The sequence below is a fragment of the Oncorhynchus tshawytscha genome, linkage group LG27 (genome assembly GCF_018296145.1).
Source record: "Oncorhynchus tshawytscha isolate Ot180627B linkage group LG27, Otsh_v2.0, whole genome shotgun sequence".
Taxonomy (NCBI): Eukaryota; Metazoa; Chordata; class Actinopteri; order Salmoniformes; family Salmonidae; genus Oncorhynchus; species Oncorhynchus tshawytscha.
In genome coordinates, this window is record NC_056455.1 from 17,239,210 (window position 1) to 17,253,769 (window position 14,560).

At 42.2% G+C, this 14,560-nt stretch overlaps 1 protein-coding gene across 3 annotated transcripts in view; it reads right to left on the reverse strand.

Annotated features, from left to right (window-relative positions):
• Positions 1-14,560, reverse strand: part of LOC112234949 (RNA binding protein fox-1 homolog 3-like) — a 485,643-nt gene that overhangs the window by 429,847 nt on the left and 41,236 nt on the right. For all 3 annotated transcript variants that reach the window (XM_042307223.1, XM_042307224.1, XM_042307221.1), the window contains exon 2: positions 3,207-3,336. The gene's annotated coding sequence lies outside the window, so the exon portion shown is untranslated. The remainder of the gene's footprint in view (positions 1-3,206; positions 3,337-14,560) is intronic.

The window sequence follows — 14,560 nt, forward strand, 5'->3', positions numbered from 1 at the left end:
CAGTCAAGTCCAATAGAAGCACCAAATGATTTACATATCCTCAAAATGAAGTAATTTTGAATGGTATATGAACCATTAAAAATAAAATGAAGAAATGATCAAGCCAACGGCTGACGCTCATTGAATTACATGTTCAGCTTGACAGCTCTGTGTTGGTGAAGAAATGAAAGTAAAATTAGATTTAGAAAAATGAATATGGGGAATAACAGTATTGCTTTCTCGGAATTGTCAAACTTGACAGTGCTATTACCATCACTACAAGATCAGCAGTTGGCATGTTGTATTCGGTGTACAGAATTTAGACGTTTCACCCCCCGCTGTCTCAATGGATTGATTGAATTACATGTAAATGAAGGAAACGGAGCAATTTCAACAACATTGCCTCTTTTATCATAGTCCTAATCCAACTGACAAACCCTTTTTGGCAATATGGAAGTAAAGCACTACTGGAAAGCATCCGAATATAAACACACCTTCAAAACATCACAGCTAGTGGAGGCCATGTCCATAAAAACTGCTTTTTGGCAAAGAACTGAGACAATTTTCTGATAGCGTTATAGTTGTTGTTGAAGTCTAATCCGTTGACAAAGAGTATACTAGTATGTATGTGCCAGGGAGCTCTGACCTGATATATGAGGATCATATTCTATACAGACCATTCTTCTTAGCTATTCCACATCGTGATCTAAGTCCGGGCTGAGGCGGAGACTCCATGAATGACCCTTAATGTGACAGAGAAATGGGGATCACTTTCTCTCTGTGGCTGTGCCAGCAGTCTGATGATATCGACTAGATGGTGTGAGCGGGCGGGGGAGACTCCAAAAAGCGGATTAAAGCGAGGAGATAAGGCAATCCACTGTAATTAAGCCCTATCTCTGGACAGCCACTGAAGAAGATACATCATCCTTCACAGCCTTGCCACTGTTGAAATACACTAACAATTATTCAATAATTAATTCTTATGCATGCATGAGCCAAACACTAATAGGACATATTTTAACTACAACATTATAGCGTACTGTTCAACTAAATTAATTGGGAATGCATTTATGATCAATGTAATACATCACCTTTTTCATATTTTTTAATCACTCTATTGTAATTGTATCAGCTCTGTTGTCAGGCCTTTTATGATGCAGCCTATGTTAATTTCCCTTTCCAGACATTTCTAATTGAGAAGTGAGATATATAGGCTTGTGGCACTAGACATACTACAGGAGACATTAGCCAGGGCCCTCGGGCTGGCACTGCTGCTATCCATCCTGCATTAACAGGAAGTTAATAACATGAAGTTGAAGTATAATGAGAAGTCACCTTACAGGGTGCTGGAGTTACTCCTTCAGAAGACACTGTGAAATATGTCTGGACAAGGGCCCTCCACAATCAACCATCTCTGATCTCCAGTTCACACAGAGAAATTACCATAGAGTGAAATTTCACTGTGAATGGTGGTGCATGAGAAATGATAGGATTCAAATGAAATACATTGATCAAATGAGGTGAAAATACTTGGATCCTCTGCTTTAAAAGGACTTCTAGTTGACAAAGAAAAATATTACACTCCCAAGCAAATGTGCCCTGTCTGTCTCAAATTGATATTTATCAAGCGAGAAATTGCAATTCAATAATTTAACCCTAGACTTTGAAATAATATTGTATTGTAATGACGGTTTTTTACCTTTGTTGAATCAACAATTCCTTAGGTCCATGTGTTGCGTTGTTTCCCTACTGTTAAGATATTTTTCACCATTTAGTTTCTAGCTACTATAGACTTTTTACTGTAGCTCTGAGACCTTTTATGTCATCTAGTGTTCCACCAAAATTGTTTCCCAAATTGTTGTATAACACAGAACACATTCATCAAAGTATTCTACTTTCTTAAATCCTCCTTTTCTCTTCTAGATTCCAACACGATCATGCAATGTCTCTGGACATGGTAAATGTTTCAAAGGCTTTCCTATGCAGAGGGTTATTAGACATGGGTAAACAGAAGCCATCTTTGAAATGCTCTGACATTTCCTCATCAACTGAAATGCAAACAGTGTGGAGCCTTCATCGTTTTCCAGTAGAAAAGGTCTGATAGCACCGAATGTTGTGGTCAACACCGTGCAAGGGGACGTGAGACCACATATGTGACTACATTACACCAGCTAGCCATTCCAAGTTCCACCCCCTGCTGTTCACCACTGGCAGTCATAGCAACCACAAAGGAATTATAAACGGCTTGGAATAGGTTGTCCTTCATGAATGATACTGTTCAGCTTCCAACTATCTGGGTAATACATACACCACCGCTTTACATCAGGTGTTGCTGTTTGTCATGGCCTTATCAGAGGTTTCCTCCCTCTTGTCCTTTATCATACACTGTAACACCTTGACAGGAAGAGATAGCAGAAAGTACAAGGTGTCCTTTTCTACAGGTGAAACTCTCTTAAAGGCCTAATGTGGAGGGAGTCGTAAAATCTCAACTATTATTGCCATCCATTAATGGTCCACACTTCATTCAGCACCAATTAGGCTTTTTCTCCCCATTCTCTGTATCCTGAGGCAACCAGTCTAGGATTTGGAGATGGGGAGAGACAACCCTTCCACTAGGAGCACTGAATCACCAGGTTTAAGTACTCAGACTGCTTGAGTCTCCTCTCAAGAATGATATCCAGAGGAAAACAAAGAAGTCATAATTGTTTGAGTGACAGACTTTGTCTCTGCACTGCAAGGTCAGATATTTACCGCCCCCAAAAACGGAATGGGATAAGTGATCTCTGGGATGGGAGGATTTCTTATAGAATAACTTACAGTAGTAGTGTGTGTCACAGTCAAGTGTAAAATGTAAGCTATATACTGCATGTTTTTTTGGTTAATTTATAATTAATTATTAATAGGAGAAGGCTGGCTTGGAAAAAGGTAAGCATCAGCTTCAATGGAATAAGTTAAAAAAATAGCAGAGGACAGAGTAGTAACCAAACTATAATTGTGTGATCACTTGCATGCCAACTTCAACCTTGTCCCTCCCAAAAAGCCATAAGGAAGAATTGTTCTCAGAGGTTCATTTGTGACTATATTATCACGAGAACTAGGGTAATTGCCAACAAATGACAAAAAAAGGACTATTGAAAACCAATTTGGCTTCTAACTGACCGTGTGATGTCCTCTCAGCAGGTGGTTATTCATAATACAGCAGGTAATTCATATGAATTATTTCCTACCTGTCATTCACCTTGTTCCAGCCGCTCACTGTTGAAGTAATTGTAGTTGCTGTAGATTTCACACTGGCACCTATGGCTGCTTTCTTGGCTGACCTTCCTGGACTCTCCCTTCAACCAATTATCTGTGGGCCTTGCAGAGAAAGACACAAGTGTAAATATTCCAAAGAGAATCCTGTGGCCTCATTGATCCACAGCCAATACTTCCTGAAACTGATCCTGGTCAATACTTAACTACAGAAATAGCTAAGGATAGTAGCGTAAAAAATAGAGCATACAGATGTACATGTTATGTCAGTGCACTGTGCTACTGCCATCTGTGGTTGTCATTAAAATGTAAAAAAATTTTTTTTATGAAAAACATTGAAAATTTGGCAATGTGCACTGAGTATGTTAAGCATTTTCATCAGTTAAACAAATCAGTGAGGTAACTTGCTGAGGTGGTTATGGGTATGATATTAAATCTAGATATGTGATTAGAGTACAGTGAGATTCCACATGTCCACAACACTTTAACAGAAGATGATTTGTAAGTCAAGCCATCTGACAGATTGAATGGAAGGTATGTGACCAACAAAATGTCCTCAATAGAAACAGTTCAGTGAGCATTCTTTCTGAAAACCTCTGGAAATGGTTATGAATACATCACATTGGCCTTTCTACATGCTCCACCTCTGAATTCAGTATCACAGCTAGCAAGCCAGCAGGGGGGCTACATTTGCCTTAAAATGTTTCATCTCCAAATGAAAACAGGCCACCTCCATGCAAAGAGCTATGATGGTAAGTATGAGAGCAGGGTCATTTGGTGCCAACAAAGTATTGGTAAAATGAGTTTCCATGGAGACTGATATGCTCTCATATGCGAAGAGTGGCATTTTGGAATGAATGAAGCAAACTGCAGGGCACAAGATAATGGGCTTAGACAAAGAGAGACAGTGTCAACACCAGTGTGTTCACCCAGTCTGAGGTTTCGCCACACAAAGAAAGGGCTTCACCTGTAATGCACATGTCCTGCTGCCACTAAGTGTTTAGGCCTTCCATTGTTAGGTCAAATCCCTTAGAAATGGGTCCTCTTAAAGAAAATAGATTAAAACATTTTTTTTTTAAATTAATACCTCAACGAGTACAATTTCATAGATACATGTGTGTGGGATTACATCCTAACAGCTTTCACAGTTATAGTGTATGGGTGAAGTAATGCAGTCGCCTATGAAACAAATACCCATAAAGCACTGCTCAAAGGTGACCCTTTTGATGGGGCTTCCTGTAATGCTCTGTGAGGAAGCAGGAACTAGAGCAACTGAAATGCCTTTGAATCCCATGACCTCTGTGCCAAGATCATGTTGAAACAACTACACTGTGATGATTGTTATAGAAATTGACATGCACACACACAGCAATAGACGTGTGACAATGCAGACACAAGACACAACCTCCGATGCCTATCTTTTCAGCGAGCGCCACTGTCATTGGTAGCAAGGTGAGCCACCTGTACACGCCTTAGAAACGTATTGATGTGATTGAGTTGGGATTTTTGCTTATCTCCGTAATATCAGTCACCTTGTTTTTCTATCAAAAGTCAACAACGGCACTATCTAACCCTGATATGGAGCCAATTAAATCCTTGTTTCAATCTACCGTGCCAGGGTGCTGTGAAGTGCATTCTAATGTCTCCTCAATTCAACACTTAACCCCTCAGAGTCTGGGCTCCTGCATTTGGTGCATTTAGAGACTGGGATGACTCAGGGATGGCTCAGCATACAGACAGTTTGTGTGTCCACAGCCTGGGGTATATGTGGAGCAGGAGCCTACGGTTTATCAGAGAGGTGAGTGAGAAGGTGACGCTATTGACACACAGAGGCACAGCTAAGCCACTTCAGATCCCAATCGATCACAGGTCCACTCCACTACATGTGGGATTCTCCCAATAAACCCAGATCTGTCCTGTCTGCCTCCCAGACCCCGGGACAGAGAGAGCTGGACTGTACCCATCCAACTCTAATATAGTCACAATTTGCACTGGCCAGACAAGTCAAATGTCCTCTAATTTGGTATTTGCCCATGTCAATGAGTCTGGTTCCTCTCAAGGTTTCGTTGAGTTCTCGTGAAGGACTTTCTTTACATTGTTAATACTGTCCACTTAGGATAGCTTCATAAAGGTCTGGAGTGGGACTATTTTAAATGGTCTGTGACAGTGACTGTCCACTTAGGATAGCTTCATAAAGGTCTGGAGTGGGACTATTTTAAATGGTCTGTGACAGTGACTGTCCACTTAGGATAGCTTCATAAAGGTCCGGAGTGGGACTATTTTAAATGGTCTGTGACTGTCCACTTAGGATAGCTTCATAAAGGTCCGGAGTGGGACTATTTTAAATGGTCTGTGACTGTCCACTTAGGATAGCTTCATAAAGGTCTGGAGTGGGACTATTTTAAATGGTCTGTGACAGTGACTGTCCACTTAGGATAGCTTCATAAAGGTCTGGAGTGGGACTATTTTAAATGGTCTGTGACAGTGACTGTCCACTTAGGATAGCTTCATAAAGGTCTGGAGTGGGACTATTTTAAATGGTCTGTGACTGTCCACTTAGGATAGCTTCATAAAGGTCCGGAGTGGGACTATTTTAAATGGTCTGTGACAGTGACTGTCCACTTAGGATAGCTTCATAAAGGTCCGGAGTGGGACTATTTTAAATGGTCTGTGACAGTGACTGTCCACTTAGGATAGCTTCATAAAGGTCTGGAGTGGGACTATTTTAAATGGTCTGTGACAGTGACTGTCCACTTAGGATAGCTTCATAAAGGTCTGGAGTGGGACTATTTTAAATGGTCTGTGACAGTGACTGTCCACTTAGGATAGCTTCATAAAGGTCTGGAGTGGGACTATTTTAAATGGTCTGTGACAGTGACTGTCCACAGGATAGCTTCATAAAGGTCTGGAGTGGGACTATTTTAAATGGTCTGTGACAGTGACTGTCCACTTAGGATAGCTTCATAAAGGTCTGGAGTGGGACTATTTTAAATGGTCTGTGACAGTGACTGTCCACTTAGGATAGCTTCATAAAGGTCTGGAGTGGGACTATTTTAAATGGTCTGTGACAGTGACTGTCCACTTAGGATAGCTTCATAAAGGTCTGGAGTGGGACTATTTTAAATGGTCTGTGACAGTGACTGTCCACTTAGGATAGCTTCATAAAGGTCTGGAGTGGGACTATTTTAAATGGTCTGTGACAGTGACTGTCCACTTAGGATAGCTTCATAAAGGTCTGGAGTGGGACTATTTTAAATGGTCTGTGACAGTGACTGTCCACTTAGGATAGCTTCATAAAGGTCTGGAGTGGGACTATTTTAAATGGTCTGTGACAGTGACTGTCCACTTAGGATAGCTTCATAAAGGTCTGGAGTGGGACTATTTTAAATGGTCTGTGACAGTGACTGTCCACTTAGGATAGCTTCATAAAGGTCTGGAGTGGGACTATTTTAAATGGTCTGTGACAGTGACTGTCCACTTAGGATAGCTTCATAAAGGTCTGGAGTGGGACTATTTTAAATGGTCTGTGACAGTGACTGTCCACTTAGGATAGCTTCATAAAGGTCTGGAGTGGGACTATTTTAAATGGTCTGTGACAGTGACTGTCCACTTAGGATAGCTTCATAAAGGTCTGGAGTGGGACTATTTTAAATGGTCTGTGACAGTGACTGTCCACTTAGGATAGCTTCATAAAGGTCTGGAGTGGGACTATTTTAAATGGTCTGTGACAGTGACTGTCCACTTAGGATAGCTTCATAAAGGTCTGGAGTGGGACTATTTTAAATGGTCTGTGACAGTGACTGTCCACTTAGGATAGCTTCATAAAGGTCTGGAGTGGGACTATTTTAAATGGTCTGTGACAGTGACTGTCCACTTAGGATAGCTTCATAAAGGTCTGGAGTGGGACTATTTTAAATGGTCTGTGACAGTGACTGTCCACTTAGGATAGCTTCATAAAGGTCTGGAGTGGGACTATTTTAAATGGTCTGTGACAGTGACTGTCCACTTAGGATAGCTTCATAAAGGTCTGGAGTGGGACTATTTTAAATGGTCTGTGACAGTGACTGTCCACTTAGGATAGCTTCATAAAGGTCTGGAGTGGGACTATTTTAAATGGTCTGTGACAGTGACTGTCCACTTAGGATAGCTTCATAAAGGTCTGGAGTGGGACTATTTTAAATGGTCTGTGACAGTGACTGTCCACTTAGGATAGCTTCATAAAGGTCTGGAGTGGGACTATTTTAAATGGTCTGACAGTGACTGTCCACTTAGGATAGCTTCATAAAGGTCTGGAGTGGGACTATTTTAAATGGTCTGTGACAGTGACTGTCCACTTAGGATAGCTTCATAAAGGTCTGGAGTGGGACTATTTTAAATGGTCTGTGACAGTGACTGTCCACTTAGGATAGCTTCATAAAGGTCTGGAGTGGGACTATTTTAAATGGTCTGACAGTGACTGTCCACTTAGGATAGCTTCATAAAGGTCTGGAGTGGGACTATTTTAAATGGTCTGTGACAGTGACTGTCCACTTAGGATAGCTTCATAAAGGTCTGGAGTGGGACTATTTTAAATGGTCTGTGACAGTGACTGTCCACTTAGGATAGCTTCATAAAGGTCTGGAGTGGGACTATTTTAAATGGTCTGTGACAGTGACTGTCCACTTAGGATAGCTTCATAAAGGTCTGGAGTGGGACTATTTTAAATGGTCTGTGACAGTGACTGTCCACTTAGGATAGCTTCATAAAGGTCTGGAGTGGGACTATTTTAAATGGTCTGTGACAGTGACTGTCCACTTAGGATAGCTTCATAAAGGTCTGGAGTGGGACTATTTTAAATGGTCTGTGACAGTGACTGTCCACTTAGGATAGCTTCATAAAGGTCTGGAGTGGGACTATTTTAAATGGTCTGTGACAGTGACTGTCCACTTAGGATAGCTTCATAAAGGTCTGGAGTGGGACTATTTTAAATGGTCTGTGACAGTGACTGTCCACTTAGGATAGCTTCATAAAGGTCTGGAGTGGGACTATTTTAAATGGTCTGTGACAGTGACTGTCCACTTAGGATAGCTTCATAAAGGTCTGGAGTGGGACTATTTTAAATGGTCTGACTGTCCACTTAGGACATAAAGTGGAGTGGGACTATTTTAAATCCACTGTAGGATAGCTTCATAAAGGTCTGGAGTGGGACTATTTTAAATGGTCTGTGACTGTCCACTTAGGATAGCTTCATAAAGGTCTGGAGTGGGACTATTTTAAATGGTCTGTGACAGTGACTGTCCACTTAGGATAGCTTCATAAAGGTCCGGAGTGGGACTATTTTAAATGGTCTGTGACAGTGACTGTCCACTTAGGATAGCTTCATAAAGGTCTGGAGTGGGACTATTTTAAATGGTCTGTGACTGTCCACTTAGGATAGCTTCATAAAGGTCCGGAGTGGGACTATTTTAAATGGTCTGTGACTGTCCACTTAGGATAGCTTCATAAAGGTCTGGAGTGGGACTATTTTAAATGGTCTGTGACAGTGACTGTCCACTTAGGATAGCTTCATAAAGGTCTGGAGTGGGACTATTTTAAATGGTCTGTGACAGTGACTGTCCACTTAGGATAGCTTCATAAAGGTCTGGAGTGGGACTATTTTAAATGGTCTGTGACAGTGACTGTCCACTTAGGATAGCTTCATAAAGGTCTGGAGTGGGACTATTTTAAATGGTCTGTGACAGTGACTGTCCACTTAGGATAGCTTCATAAAGGTCTGGAGTGGGACTATTTTAAATGGTCTGTGACAGTGACTGTCCACTTAGGATAGCTTCATAAAGGTCTGGAGTGGGACTATTTTAAATGGTCTGTGACAGTGACTGTCCACTTAGGATAGCTTCATAAAGGTCTGGAGTGGGACTATTTTAAATGGTCTGTGACAGTGACTGTCCACTTAGGATAGCTTCATAAAGGTCTGGAGTGGGACTATTTTAAATGGTCTGTGACAGTGACTGTCCACTTAGGATAGCTTCATAAAGGTCTGGAGTGGGACTATTTTAAATGGTCTGTGACAGTGACTGTCCACTTAGGATAGCTTCATAAAGGTCTGGAGTGGGACTATTTTAAATGGTCTGTGACAGTGACTGTCCACTTAGGATAGCTTCATAAAGGTCTGGAGTGGGACTATTTTAAATGGTCTGTGACAGTGACTGTCCACTTAGGATAGCTTCATAAAGGTCTGGAGTGGGACTATTTTAAATGGTCTGTGACTGTCCACTTAGGATAGCTTCATAAAGGTCTGGAGTGGGACTATTTTAAATGGTCTGTGACAGTGACTGTCCACTTAGGATAGCTTCATAAAGGTCTGGAGTGGGACTATTTTAAATGGTCTGTGACAGTGACTGTCCACTTAGGATAGCTTCATAAAGGTCTGGAGTGGGACTATTTTAAATGGTCTGTGACAGTGACTGTCCACTTAGGATAGCTTCATAAAGGTCTGGAGTGGGACTATTTTAAATGGTCTGTGACAGTGACTGTCCACTTAGGATAGCTTCATAAAGGTCTGGAGTGGGACTATTTTAAATGGTCTGTGACAGTGACTGTCCACTTAGGATAGCTTCATAAAGGTCTGGAGTGGGACTATTTTAAATGGTCTGTGACAGTGACTGTCCACTTAGGATAGCTTCATAAAGGTCTGGAGTGGGACTATTTTAAATGGTCTGTGACAGTGACTGTCCACTTAGGATAGCTTCATAAAGGTCTGGAGTGGGACTATTTTAAATGGTCTGTGACAGTGACTGTCCACTTAGGATAGCTTCATAAAGGTCTGGAGTGGGACTATTTTAAATGGTCTGTGACAGTGACTGTCCACTTAGGATAGCTTCATAAAGGTCTGGAGTGGGACTATTTTAAATGGTCTGTGACAGTGACTGTCCACTTAGGATAGCTTCATAAAGGTCTGGAGTGGGACTATTTTAAATGGTCTGTGACAGTGACTGTCCACTTAGGATAGCTTCATAAAGGTCTGGAGTGGGACTATTTTAAATGGTCTGTGACAGTGACTGTCCACTTAGGATAGCTTCATAAAGGTCTGGAGTGGGACTATTTTAAATGGTCTGTGACTGTCCACTTAGGATAGCTTCATAAAGGTCTGGAGTGGGACTATTTTAAATGGTCTGTGACAGTGACTGTCCACTTAGGATAGCTTCATAAAGGTCTGGAGTGGGACTATTTTAAATGGTCTGTGACAGTGACTGTCCACTTAGGATAGCTTCATAAAGGTCTGGAGTGGGACTATTTTAAATGGTCTGTGACTGTCCACTTAGGATAGCTTCATAAAGGTCCGGAGTGGGACTATTTTAAATGGTCTGTGACTGTCCACTTAGGATAGCTTCATAAAGGTCTGGAGTGGGACTATTTTAAATGGTCTGTGACAGTGACTGTCCACTTAGGATAGCTTCATAAAGGTCTGGAGTGGGACTATTTTAAATGGTCTGTGACAGTGACTGTCCACTTAGGATAGCTTCATAAAGGTCTGGAGTGGGACTATTTTAAATGGTCTGTGACAGTGACTGTCCACTTAGGATAGCTTCATAAAGGTCTGGAGTGGGACTATTTTAAATGGTCTGTGACAGTGACTGTCCACTTAGGATAGCTTCATAAAGGTCTGGAGTGGGACTATTTTAAATGGTCTGTGACAGTGACTGTCCACTTAGGATAGCTTCATAAAGGTCTGGAGTGGGACTATTTTAAATGGTCTGTGACAGTGACTGTCCACTTAGGATAGCTTCATAAAGGTCTGGAGTGGGACTATTTTAAATGGTCTGTGACAGTGACTGTCCACTTAGGATAGCTTCATAAAGGTCTGGAGTGGGACTATTTTAAATGGTCTGTGACAGTGACTGTCCACTTAGGATAGCTTCATAAAGGTCTGGAGTGGGACTATTTTAAATGGTCTGTGACAGTGACTGTCCACTTAGGATAGCTTCATAAAGGTCTGGAGTGGGACTATTTTAAATGGTCTGTGACAGTGACTGTCCACTTAGGATAGCTTCATAAAGGTCTGGAGTGGGACTATTTTAAATGGTCTGTGACAGTGACTGTCCACTTAGGATAGCTTCATAAAGGTCTGGAGTGGGACTATTTTAAATGGTCTGTGACTGTCCACTTAGGATAGCTTCATAAAGGTCTGGAGTGGGACTATTTTAAATGGTCTGTGACAGTGACTGTCCACTTAGGATAGCTTCATAAAGGTCCGGAGTGGGACTATTTTAAATGGTCTGTGACAGTGACTGTCCACTTAGGATAGCTTCATAAAGGTCTGGAGTGGGACTATTTTAAATGGTCTGTGACTGTCCACTTAGGATAGCTTCATAAAGGTCCGGAGTGGGACTATTTTAAATGGTCTGTGACTGTCCACTTAGGATAGCTTCATAAAGGTCTGGAGTGGGACTATTTTAAATGGTCTGTGACAGTGACTGTCCACTTAGGATAGCTTCATAAAGGTCTGGAGTGGGACTATTTTAAATGGTCTGTGACAGTGACTGTCCACTTAGGATAGCTTCATAAAGGTCTGGAGTGGGACTATTTTAAATGGTCTGTGACAGTGACTGTCCACTTAGGATAGCTTCATAAAGGTCTGGAGTGGGACTATTTTAAATGGTCTGTGACAGTGACTGTCCACTTAGGATAGCTTCATAAAGGTCTGGAGTGGGACTATTTTAAATGGTCTGTGACAGTGACTGTCCACTTAGGATAGCTTCATAAAGGTCTGGAGTGGGACTATTTTAAATGGTCTGTGACAGTGACTGTCCACTTAGGATAGCTTCATAAAGGTCTGGAGTGGGACTATTTTAAATGGTCTGTGACAGTGACTGTCCACTTAGGATAGCTTCATAAAGGTCTGGAGTGGGACTATTTTAAATGGTCTGTGACAGTGACTGTCCACTTAGGATAGCTTCATAAAGGTCTGGAGTGGGACTATTTTAAATGGTCTGTGACAGTGACTGTCCACTTAGGATAGCTTCATAAAGGTCTGGAGTGGGACTATTTTAAATGGTCTGTGACAGTGACTGTCCACTTAGGATAGCTTCATAAAGGTCTGGAGTGGGACTATTTTAAATGGTCTGTGACAGTGACTGTCCACTTAGGATAGCTTCATAAAGGTCTGGAGTGGGACTATTTTAAATGGTCTGACAGTGACTGTCCACTTAGGATAGCTTCATAAAGGTCTGGAGTGGGACTATTTTAAATGGTCTGTGACAGTGACTGTCCACTTAGGATAGCTTCATAAAGGTCTGGAGTGGGACTATTTTAAATGGTCTGTGACAGTGACTGTCCACTTAGGATAGCTTCATAAAGGTCTGGAGTGGGACTATTTTAAATGGTCTGTGACAGTGACTGTCCACTTAGGATAGCTTCATAAAGGTCTGGAGTGGGACTATTTTAAATGGTCTGTGACAGTGACTGTCCACTTAGGATAGCTTCATAAAGGTCCGGAGTGGGACTATTTTAAATGGTCTGTGACAGTGACTGTCCACTTAGGATAGCTTCATAAAGGTCTGGAGTGGGACTATTTTAAATGGTCTGTGACAGTGACGTTGTAAAAAAGCTCCTATAAATCAAACTGTAATTGGATTAGCTAGGAATGAGTCCCAGACTTCATCTAATGGAGCTGCAGGAGCATCCTTATTAACAAGCCCAACACTGACTTGACTGATGGCTGGCCCGCTTTGTTTGTTTTGCCTGATCTCTGTCAGTCACACCCCACATAATTATTGTGTGCCTTCGCAGGTTACATATTGAATATTAGCTGCACTGTAAGCAAACTTTAATTACATGGGCAAGTGGGTTGAGTTAATAAGGCTGCTTCAAATACACACAGTGCATCTCCCTCCTCCAGTTACCATGGCGTTGTGTTCAGGGATGGATAGGGTGTTTGTGCAGCTATGTTCTGTGATGTAAATAAAATGGTGGCAAAATGATAAGCAGACTGGTTGACATCTTGTCTGGAGAGACTTGACCGTTTGAAATGACATTAATGCGTATCTCGTTATTATTAAATCTATATGTTCTGTACCTACAGTATGCTATCGAAAATGGTGTGTTGTGCCTCGTTGAATTTGTGTCGATGCCTATCTCCTAGAACCCATTGCTGATTCCTCTCATGCCTGTGTAGCGATGCAGAAGCTATCGACTCTGATGTTCACAGGTCAAGTCAGATTCATCTCAGGGCTATCTGATATCAATGCATCCCAGCGCTGTGCTGTGCTGTGTGAGAGAAATGACACGTTTAGATTACATGGGTGCCTTTAAAAGCCTTCAGCTGTACCGCGCCAGGCTTTCAATAGGTGGGAACACAGTGTTCATGTTATCTCCCTGGCTGCCAGTGCTCTCTTTTGCAGGCTTCTTTTAAAGGCAAGCCCACAAGGTCTTACTATTGGCAGGTTCAAAGGCAATATAAATCAGCTATGACACGTCCCATCGTTGTTATGTAGGGCGCAGAGGCCTCTGTCTGCGTCAGCCAGGGTCTCAGGTTGACCCTTTGTGTCTGAGGCGAGATCACATTAACAACCTGACTCATAACATTAACAGTGCTGCTACCAGCACAACATGAATAATGCCTACCCTTTCTGAAGGGGTTACAAACCAGTCAGAGCACAGCACACGGGAAGAAAGTATCATACTATTAGTATCCATGAATCCATAAACGACACACGCTGTCTAGAAATGGGTACGGACGTTGAAACCTATGCAAAGGCACTTTCTTCAGTAGATGAGAGACAATATCTGTGAGTGAAACCTGCTGTTTACATTGTGCTCTCTGATTCAAAACGTAGGGGCTCGGTGGGAAATGTCTTTAGTATCAATCAAGCCAATCGTTTTGCTCGGCTGCTGATGCTTTGTTAATGGTTTTTATGCAGTGCACGCCGTGCTACGTTTGGGACCATTCCATTGGGTCAGCAGAATTTGGGGGATTCTTTTCTTGCACAGCAGCTCAATCTTTTTTAACCTTCCCCACCCCACCCCACCCCACCCTCCCTTCCTTTCTCACCCCAGCACCGGGGGATCAGTCACAAATCAAGGCTGGGGAGGTCAATAAAAGCAAATCATGCCAGACGCACTGACTGACACATCAAAAGTTCCCCTGGCTGCGATACACGCTCTGCCTTCCTTCCCTTCCGACCAATTTAGCTTGGTCCGAGGGGAGCCCCATAATCCATGCTTCTCAAAGTGTGCTTAATCAACCTCTGATTAAGAGAGAGCACGTTGAGAGGTGCCAAGCGAAGCAACCCCCCACCCCCCGCAGGCATCTCCAGGCCCCATCCACTCCACAAACCTTGAGTCAAACAAA